The sequence below is a fragment of the Mya arenaria genome, chromosome 13 (assembly GCF_026914265.1).
Source record: "Mya arenaria isolate MELC-2E11 chromosome 13, ASM2691426v1".
Lineage (NCBI taxonomy): Eukaryota > Metazoa > Mollusca > Bivalvia > Myida > Myidae > Mya > Mya arenaria.
Genome location: NC_069134.1, coordinates 5803698 through 5813915, shown reverse-complemented (window position 1 = coordinate 5813915; position 10218 = coordinate 5803698).

Below are 10218 nucleotides of genomic sequence, written 5' to 3'. Positions count from 1 at the left end.
CGAAGGCATGTTACACTGTAGCCATGGAAAAACCATCAGAAAGAGAAGACGTCCGACTGAGATCAATTTCTGTGGTATTTTTGATAAAGTGTATTGAATATTTGTACGCGCTTACATAGCAATATTCATGCAAAAAGCTACAGAAACAATATCGGTAGCAAAACGTTTAAACATAAACCCGGTTAAGTGGCACTTGGTAAACGCAAGTTTTTATTGTACTGATTTTGAAGGGATATGATTATATGATGTATAGCTTGTATTAATTGTATTTACGAATAATGAAAATAAGAAGATTTATAAATGACTCTAATTCAGATTTCTATCGCGATTACAGTTACAACTTCTAGCGATAGTTAGATAGTTTTGTACTCCTAAAACAAGAAAATGTCACGATGTTTTTGGAACGAATTTTGATTACAGTAGATGTTTTTAAATAGTTTGTCACTCGATTAAATAAGATATGGAATTCGTTCAGTCATATTAACCTTTTTCAACAGCACATTAGTAATTGCAGTATGCATATTATAAAATGAAGAGATACAACACAACTACCTATATAAATAAAATCCCATGATCACGGTGTTGCTTTTCAGTTATCGAAATACGATACTCTGCGATTGATGTCTAGACATATCAACGTCTCATAGTTATTACAAGAATCAGATTACGTAGTGATCTTGTAGAAAATTGTCCTTTCATTCTCACGATTTATCACGTTTCACTGTAATCCAGCTAGACCAGTGCGAGGTGTGACCAGCCACAATAAAACCGTGAACCGCTATACAACTACGCCAAGAAAGGAATAAAACACCGCATAAATAGCTGACAAAGTTTGAAAGCCCAGGAGAATTAAGTTTAAAATACTGAAATAATGGAATGAGGAATTTGCTTACTTCTGTGAGGCGTCATTCCGTAATCTCTGTCTGCATGCCACACATGTCAGAGGGAAAGCCCATTAAAGTAGAATCGCTTCTTCTTTGAGATTAAAAAACAAAGGTATAGCATATGCCGCCTTTGATTTAAGTTATGAACATGATGTTTTATTCTAAAGAGAGGCATATTTATTTGTAAAAGTAACATAATAAGTTTATGCTTCTTTTGTCACAATTATATGCAACGTAATTGTCACGTCTAATGCTTGTTTTGGAAATGAAATATTTGAAACAGTAGTCATATGATATAATTAAAACACTAGACACCGCACATAGGGAAATATATTTGTATACACATAAACCAATGGGTTTGGAAATAGGTTTGGATTATATGAGCCAATAACGCACGACGAAGAACATGGCTTGAAGGCCAATTAGCTCTAAAAAGGCATACCTGCATATTATAAGTATGACACTAGGATAGACAATGCAATTGTCCAATAATGGTTTCATCAGTTGATTGGAATTTATGTGGTATATAGATAGAGCTACTAGATAGTAGATGTTAACGCTAAATAAGCTGATGTTAAACTACCTTTCGAGACAACCCTCAATATCGCCAATGGTCTGGAGGAAATACCAAATACAACTGCGAACTTCTCCCCGAGTGTGTCTAACACAACGTCGGGGACAATTCTTTTAAAGTGAAAAGATACATACATCATGACACCTTGCCTCAGATGGTAGAGATTATGTAGATAGTCTAAAAGGAATAATCCCGCCACACTTGTAATAAGACGTGCTATATTGCAGAGGGTGTTGTGTGTCTCGCTCAGGGGGTGTTCATGTTGGGCTTTTAAATTTAGGTGTGCCTTTTAAGCGCGAGTTTCCATCGGATTACTGTGACATACGTATGCGCATGCACATTTTATGATTCTGAAATAAATTAAGTTGTGAACAGTTTCCTGGATGTCACATGGTGTCTTGAGAGCAGAACGCTCGACCATATATGTTCCTTCGATTGATGGATGAACTGACCAAGTGGTTGCTGCATATATATGTCGAATATACTTTCAAACTATATAAAGCTCTCAGACATGCAAATTCTTTCATTTGAGTGTAGCAAAAAGTTTTGCATGTGTTACTTGAAAAATAGATGTGAAGTACAAATATGTTGTTACACTTATTACAATGAATGTTCAGGGACAAGCCCAGTAGTCCAAAACTGTCCAAAAGAACCTGTGTAGAGGCACAAAGCACGGGGCCAAACGAGAATGAACTAGAAAAACAAGAGTATGATTACGACATACTCTAAAACAAACAACACAAACGTAAGAATGAGTATCAACTTGAAAACAATGAAGCATAAAGAAAAGCTCGCATATAATCTGATAAAGTTATTAATACTAATATACATCCTTAATTTCAATCTTTTGAAAATTTAACAATTTGTCTTGTTTTCCTTATCCCTAATTCATATTAGAATAAAGGAGAGAGAAACCCCTGTGAGCTTATCCCTGTAGTTTTCATTATATTGTTGGTTCCTTCTGGCGTAAACGACGCAATATTTTGTCGTACGAAACGGATGATAAAAATTCGATTTTATTACTAAAGTAAATGTAATTAAAGAAAGAGGGCGAGTTTGGTGTGAGTGGAACATTTATGAAATGTTTAAGTGCACATTAATCTGTTAAGCATTTGACAGCGCTAAATAGGACTACATAATTAATTGGTGTTAAAAATTGCTAGAACATAGTTATTATGTCATTGGCCGGAAGCTTTTAGAGACACAGAAAATTGAACTCAATTCGATTAATATTGGTCCACAAATTATTGCATCTACGTGACATGATTTTTGTTTATATGTTCTACAAAATATAGAGAGCCTCGTTCGAGCTGTATTCTCACTATGGACGCTTCAATTTTTTGTGGAACGTTTAAGGTATGCATTATTATATATGTACATGCCGACGTTTGCACACTAAAACTGACGGGTACTCAGTTAAACGAGAACAGAAACATCGTACTAGCATACAGATCTGCTAGTGGTGCTCTTCGGTATCAGTGCTGAATCGTTTTCATTTTTATAATTATTAAAAAAAAAATTAGGTAATTTTAAAGAGTTCAGGATTAATATTCTGCACGCTTTTAAATAATTTTGTTTTCAAAAAAGGGCCAAATACCAATTTGTCCAAAACTGAATTCATCATTTCCTTTCAGTAAATTTAACGCCATATTTTATACATTAAAACAAATAATCTATTAAGGGAACATAACTTGAACATAGCTTGTGATATTTGTTAGAAGATAAACAAATGACATTGTCATTTAATGTAAAAATACCTACATTTCCACCGCTATCCATGCAATGACGATTTTTGTATACAATTTCATATATATTCGCAATAAATTGTCTATAAAAAATATTGAAAACAATATGCACAATTGAAGGTTCATTCAAAATGTTTTTGTAACTCCTTCTTATGTTGTTCTGGGAGTAGAATTGTAATTGGTCCCAGGTGATTTAAAGCATGATATCAGCTGATGGAATTGTTGTTTTTAGATGAAATCAAAGAAACACCACTGTCAGTAGACAGTACGGAATTAGGTTTTCCAATACGTTAATTTCTTTGACATAATGTAAACTGTTGAATAAAATACCTCTGATGTAACACTTAATTTTATTATCAATTCCAATTTTAAACAGTGTTTCTCTGCGAAATTTCATGCTTTTTGACGACGTATTTTACTGGGCAAATGTCCATATTTCAACTCGACGAAGAATAACTTAATATTTTCTGTGAATCATGAATCTATGAAAGTTTAAGACTGAGAAACAAGTCGGCTGCATGAAAATGAAAAGTCTTGATTTTACCGGCTAAGTTCTTTTGAAGCTGTTTTCAGTTTCAAAGGATGTTTACTGGAGAAACCTTCCTAAGTTTCAATTCATGGAAATTATATGCATTTCCGTTTTCGTGTTATTCCAAAATATAACTAAGTTCCTTGATTGTTTTTATTTTTCTAAGAGCATACCTAAACATATATCTTAAAGAACTATTTATATTCTACTTGTTCAATGTAGTTGTTAAATTTTAAAATAACCCCATATATTTGTCTAAAATGTTCTAGTATGAGATAAATGAATCCCATAACTGATGTAATAATTCATCTTAAATTTGTTTGCAGCTTTTATTCTATCAATTTCTAAAACCTGTTTATGTTAAAAGCATTTTAAACATAGTCTATGTGTATTACTTATTATCAAAGGTTCAAGAACTTTGATAAATAAAAATCAACTTCCGTTTCAAGTACACCTGAGTAAATTTCAATCGAAGGTTGAAATCTTGTTATATTGATAGGAAACAGTTGCATCTCTCCATTGATGAACAATGGTCAGACCATTTATTTTTATGTCAAATTAGATCAGCTACATCTTTGAAAAACAGGATTTCCATTTTTGCACTAAATGTTGCTTTTTTCAAAATACAATTGATTTGAAAGGTAGTTCTTAATTTTATATTTTAATTCCTTAGTTTGCAGTGGTCAGATATTTTCACAGCTGTTATTTCACTGACAAAACCTCATATTCCATCGAAATGCATGAAATGAATAAATATTTCAGCCAATTGATCCTGTCACTTGAATGGTAAAATTGTTTGGCTCCATGTAATTGTTGACACTTGTTGCAAAGATTCACATCTTAGGACACCCGATAGTACCCAAGGATTCAACAGGACTACCCCAAGACATCCTAGACTATCCCTTGGCTACGTTTTATCCAGTGACTTCATATGGACTATCAAAGAACACCTTAAAACCATACATGGAAACACGCGGGCTATTCAAGCATACTCTAGAACTACCAAAGAACACCCATGACTACACAAGGACACCATAGCACTTTCAAGGACACTATAGGGCCACCAAAGACAATAAAGAACTAAACAAAGACACCGCGAGGACTACCTTATGGCAACCAAAAACTACACCAATGTCACTCTTGCAGAATACACTTCAGAACTACATAATAATTCCTAGGACTACACTAGGAGATTCCGCAAATAGATTAGCACACCCATGCATGTATGAAAAATGCTTTGTTCAGTTTGTGTTTCAACGTTTCAGACTTTTCTTTAGAAATTTAAAAAAAAAATGAATATTTACAACGATCTACTAGTCAGAAGAAACACGTGATTGTGTAACGATTCACTACAATTTTAGCCTAAAGTCAACTGAATTTTCGAGTAGAAATAAAAGACATAAGTAAGACATTTTCAAATGAGTTTTTAGGTCATCAGTGTGTTTGTAACAGAGTGTTAGCTTTTACTTGGAAAACTTTTTTCACCACTTATTGCAAAGCTTTAAAGAGTAAAACAAGTGTTTATTAATCATTTCCTAGTGTATACATACACTTTTAAATAACATTATCCTTTAATGACCAAAACAACGATTAATCATTAGTGAGTCAGAATTTTTCTCCGACTAACAGACAAAAGCATTTATGACTGATTTCCAACACTACTTGACCGACTGAGATCATACAGAGAAAATTTTGAACGTCATGAATTTCAAGGTATGCAACTAAAGAACATGATGTACAGATATACATTTTTCCAAAGAATGAAAATGAACAGCTTAATTTTAAAGGACTCTCATTTACAATTCCATCGCGATACCAGTTATAACTTATAACTACTAGCGATTTGATATAGTTAGATATTAATGTACTCGTCGAAATAGAGAAATGTCAGGAATTTTATGCAATGATATTCGATTACAAAACATGTTTTAGTTAATCAAAAGATATCATAAAAGAACCAGCTTTATTTCGCACTCGATGTACTAAGAGATGCAATTCGTTATGTCCATTTAACCTTTTTCGACAGCATATAAGTAGCTGGTTTGTGTTTAATATGTATTCAGGGCATACATAAAAAAATACCTGACTGCGTAAATGAAAGTACCTTTCTATCTTAGCCATGCTATTGAATTTTATCAATCGAAATACAATACGCTACGATTGATGTCTAGACATATCAACGTCTGATTGTTATTTCAAGAAACAGATCACATAATGTTAAAAACAGTTTCGTGTGATTCTTAAGAATTGCCGCTTGTCCCTGTTACCAAGCTCGGGAAGCCCAGGAACTGCGCGTTGTGAGTAGCTAGCTAAGCGTTTCACAAGGATAAAACAAAAGCCCAGGAGAATAGGCGCTAAAATACGGAGGTAATGAAATGTGGAAGAATTTTATTGTTTCTGTAAGCGTCAAGCGCGCAAGTATAAACGCTTAGTCTTTGCGAAAATAAGAGCAAAAATATAGTTCATACCGCCATTCATTTAAAGATGTACATGATGTTTAATTCTAAAGAATACTTATGTGCGTATGTATGATGATGAATAGAATATTTTAACACACTTTTAAATACATGTATTGTGTACCTTTTTAACACGAAATAATTGAAACAACAGTATCATAATCTTATTGAGGCATTTGGCACAACACATGCAATCGGAAGAGGTTACTATGCACCAAACCCAGGTTTGGAAGAAGGTTTAGAAAGTATAATTAGGCATATAATTGGGTACCCTTCAGTCCAATTGAAAGTATTTGAATAAATGTGTTTGAGGACACAGTACATAGTGCCACAGACCAACTCTATCTACCTGGTTACATACATGTGTTATCCCTGCTGTGATCCAGTTGATGGGTAGCAGACCAATTAATCATTATGACTTTATATATTTCCATCATAGTTGACAGCAGTTAAATGGGAACCGCCACTATAATCGCCTCTTTAGATGAAGTGCATACGTTTGTTGACTTGTGTGAAATATAATTTTGAATATGTGAATAAAATTATTGTATGCACGATGTATAAGTCTTTCAAAAACGTTCGTCTCCTATTACGTGAGTTATTACTCGAGTCAGATCATGGATATGCTGCTTTTCATATAAATTCAAATAAACACCAGTGTCAAAGACCGCACAGAATTGGCAATAGGTTTTCCAATGCTGTTTTGCCATGAATCCGTATGAATCCTATTTTCATTGAATAAAAATAGAAATAAGGATTCGAAACAATTTGCGTTAACTAAGTCGATGTAGTAATAAAATGAACTCCGTAAAATTACATAATCATAAATGAGATTTAATTTGCACTCGAATAAATGTAGTATATGCGTCGATAGATAAATATTTAGATAATGACCGCGCTTGTCGGGCTTGCCAAGCCACTCATCTACGCGTGTCATGTTGCGCATGCGCATGCGCAGTACGATTTAAAATGCAAGATTAATGTAATCATTGGAAGTTGATTAAGGCTTATTGAAAAAAAATAGCAAAAACTGTCATCCCATTGAACAAAATGTAATTTTGAACGCTAGTTTTTCTGTCTTAGGCATAGAGTTGAGATAAAAATGAGAAGATGACAAGTTTAATTACAAAAAGTATACACTCATAAATATATCTACCTTTAAAATCTACAGTATATATCCATTATCCCGCTTTGCAGGAAAAATGATACGGTTGTCCTAGATAACTACACTATTACTTTTATAAAAGTGGCATCATTAAAGGTTGTATTTGTGTATGTGGTGTTTATACGTTTGTGTCTCTGGTTTATTTTGACCCTTGACTTGTTCCTCCAAACAGGATTTATTTTCGAGATTCGGACTACTTTTTCACAGGGGTTTTCTCACGTGTTTTATCCTTAATATAATCTATAGACAAGGGATACAATACCAGTTGAACAATTTTGAGATAAGTTCGCATTGCGAAATTACATATATTGTTTTCAGTGATTTGATAAAGGTGTATTTAGGCTTAAAACAGTTAGCAGTGGATCATGTCTGCTAATGTTACACAAAAATTGGAGGACAGATTACCGTAACGTTATCACCATGCGCAATTACCGAAGATTTAAGTATATTAAAAACGAAATGCAATCATTTTAGATATATTATTGTTTTAATTAACATTTCTTTCAAACATAATTCAACAGACAAGAAAAAAATACTTACCAGATGTTACTGAAAAGCATCCTCAAAAAAGTGGTATATTTGTACCGGGAAGATTTTCTGTCTTTTTTGTCCTAAATATCGGCATATTTTTACATTTTTTTACCTTATTTAACACAATATTTTCATTATTTTAATACAAATCACTTCTATAAGGTGTTCTTATTGGGTTGGGAAAGGCAATTGCTGTATATATGACGTTGACATGCAATAACAATAAATGAAAGCAAATGGGCCAAATAATTGCCTTTTTTGTGAAATCTGCCATATGTACGAGCAAATACTGGTACAAGTACCTTTATCAACCATAAGACAAATATTACACGATGTTCATCATTAATAGAACATAAAATATCAACATTGCATGCGCATTTCAAACTATTGCATTCTAAACAAGCACACAGTAGACTAATTTTTACACAGCACTGTTATATCACAGTTACTTGGTATTTGGACTGCATTTTTTGACCAGTCGAGCGATTGGTCCCTAGGGTGAGAATCATAAAAAAAATGTATTTTAGTACTCTATGATACACATGATAAACAAACAGATCTAATCAACTTTTGGTCGTTTATTTTTGCAAATTAATATTTTACAATTTCATACAATCTTTATCATTCACAAGTTATGAAGGTTAGCAGATTTCGAGTTGAGACATATAAGCCGGGTCCTGCCGGTGTGCGTGGCCAAAATTACTGGCGAAGATTTGTGAGTCGGTAAAAAAATGGTGTTCTTGGAAGAGTTGTCAAAGTAAATTGCGAAAACGCTAATAGTTGATGCTTGTTGAGCGATTGCACCTTGGAGATAACTTCCTTCTGAACTCGAAATCTGCTAACCTTCATAACTTGTGAATGATAAAGATTGTACGAAATTGTAAAATATTTAATATGTAAAAATAAACGACCAAAAGTTGATTAGATCTGTTTGTTTATTATGTGTATCATAGAGTACTAAAACACATGTTTTTATGATTCTCACCCTAGGGACCAATCGCTCGACTGGCCAAAAAATGCGGTCCAAATACCAAGTAACTGTGGTTTTAATAAGGTAAGATCATATTTTGAAGTTTTACAAATGTGCGTTAATGCCGTCGTATTAATAGTTATTTTTGTTAACTGTTGTATTACTGTGGTGATTTCGGTCTTTTATTAGTGTGCTTTTTTATATTAGTTCCTTTATACATAAACAACCACTATTCTGACTTAACTAAAAATGATTGAAAATAATATGCACAATTGAAAGTCCATCCAAAATTAGTTAATAACTCCTTCTCAGATTGTTCTGTGAGTAGAATTGTAATTGATCCCAGGTGATTTAAAACACGATATCAGCCGATGGAACTGCTGTTGTTTTTTTAGATGCATTCAAAGAAACATCACTGTCAGTAGACCGCACGGAATTAGAATAAAGTTTTCCAATACGTTAATGTCCTTAACATAATGTAAAATGATGAATTAAATACCTCTGTCAGATTCACTTAATTTTATCATCAGTATCAATCCAAAGCAGCCTTTTAACTAAAAACATATTTTTGTAATTTCCGCGAAATGTTCTGCGATTTGTCGACTTATTTTACTGGGCAAATGTTCATATTTAGAATCGACGAAGAATCAGTTAATATTGTCAATGAATCATGAATCTATGAAAGTTTAAGACTGACAAACAAGACGGCTTCATGAAAACTTCTTAAAGTCTTGACTTTTATATTCATTCGTGATTCCAGGCCTAACATTAACTTATTATATAATAAAATGATATGCGAATACCGACCAAGTTCTTTTGAATTATTTTTCTAAATTCAATGATGCTTTACTGAAAATGTTTTTTGTTTGTTTTCTGCATGCAATTATAGAGAAAGTTTTGAACGTACTGAATTTAATGGGGTGCAACTAATGGAATGTTATGTCTAGCGTTATATTTATTCCGAAGAATGAAAAAATAGCATTTTCTCAAAGCACTCTTTAATATACTATTACATCACAATACCATTTTAAGGCATATATCAAAACTACCTGAGTGGGTTATACGAAAATACCCGTCAAACCTAGCATTGTTGTTGAATTTCAGCGATCGAAATACAATACTCTAGGATTGATGTCTAGACATAACAACGTCTAATTGTTATTTTAGTAAACAGGTCACATAATGTGAAAAACAGTGTCGTTTGATTGTCAAGATATATCGCTTGTGCCAAGCTAGGGAACTGCGAGGTGTGAGTAGCTAAGCGCTTCACAAGAATAAAACAAAAGCCCAGGGGAGAATAGGAGCTAAAATACTGAGGTAATTGAATGTGGAATTTGCTTATTTCTGTAAGGCGTCAAGCGCGC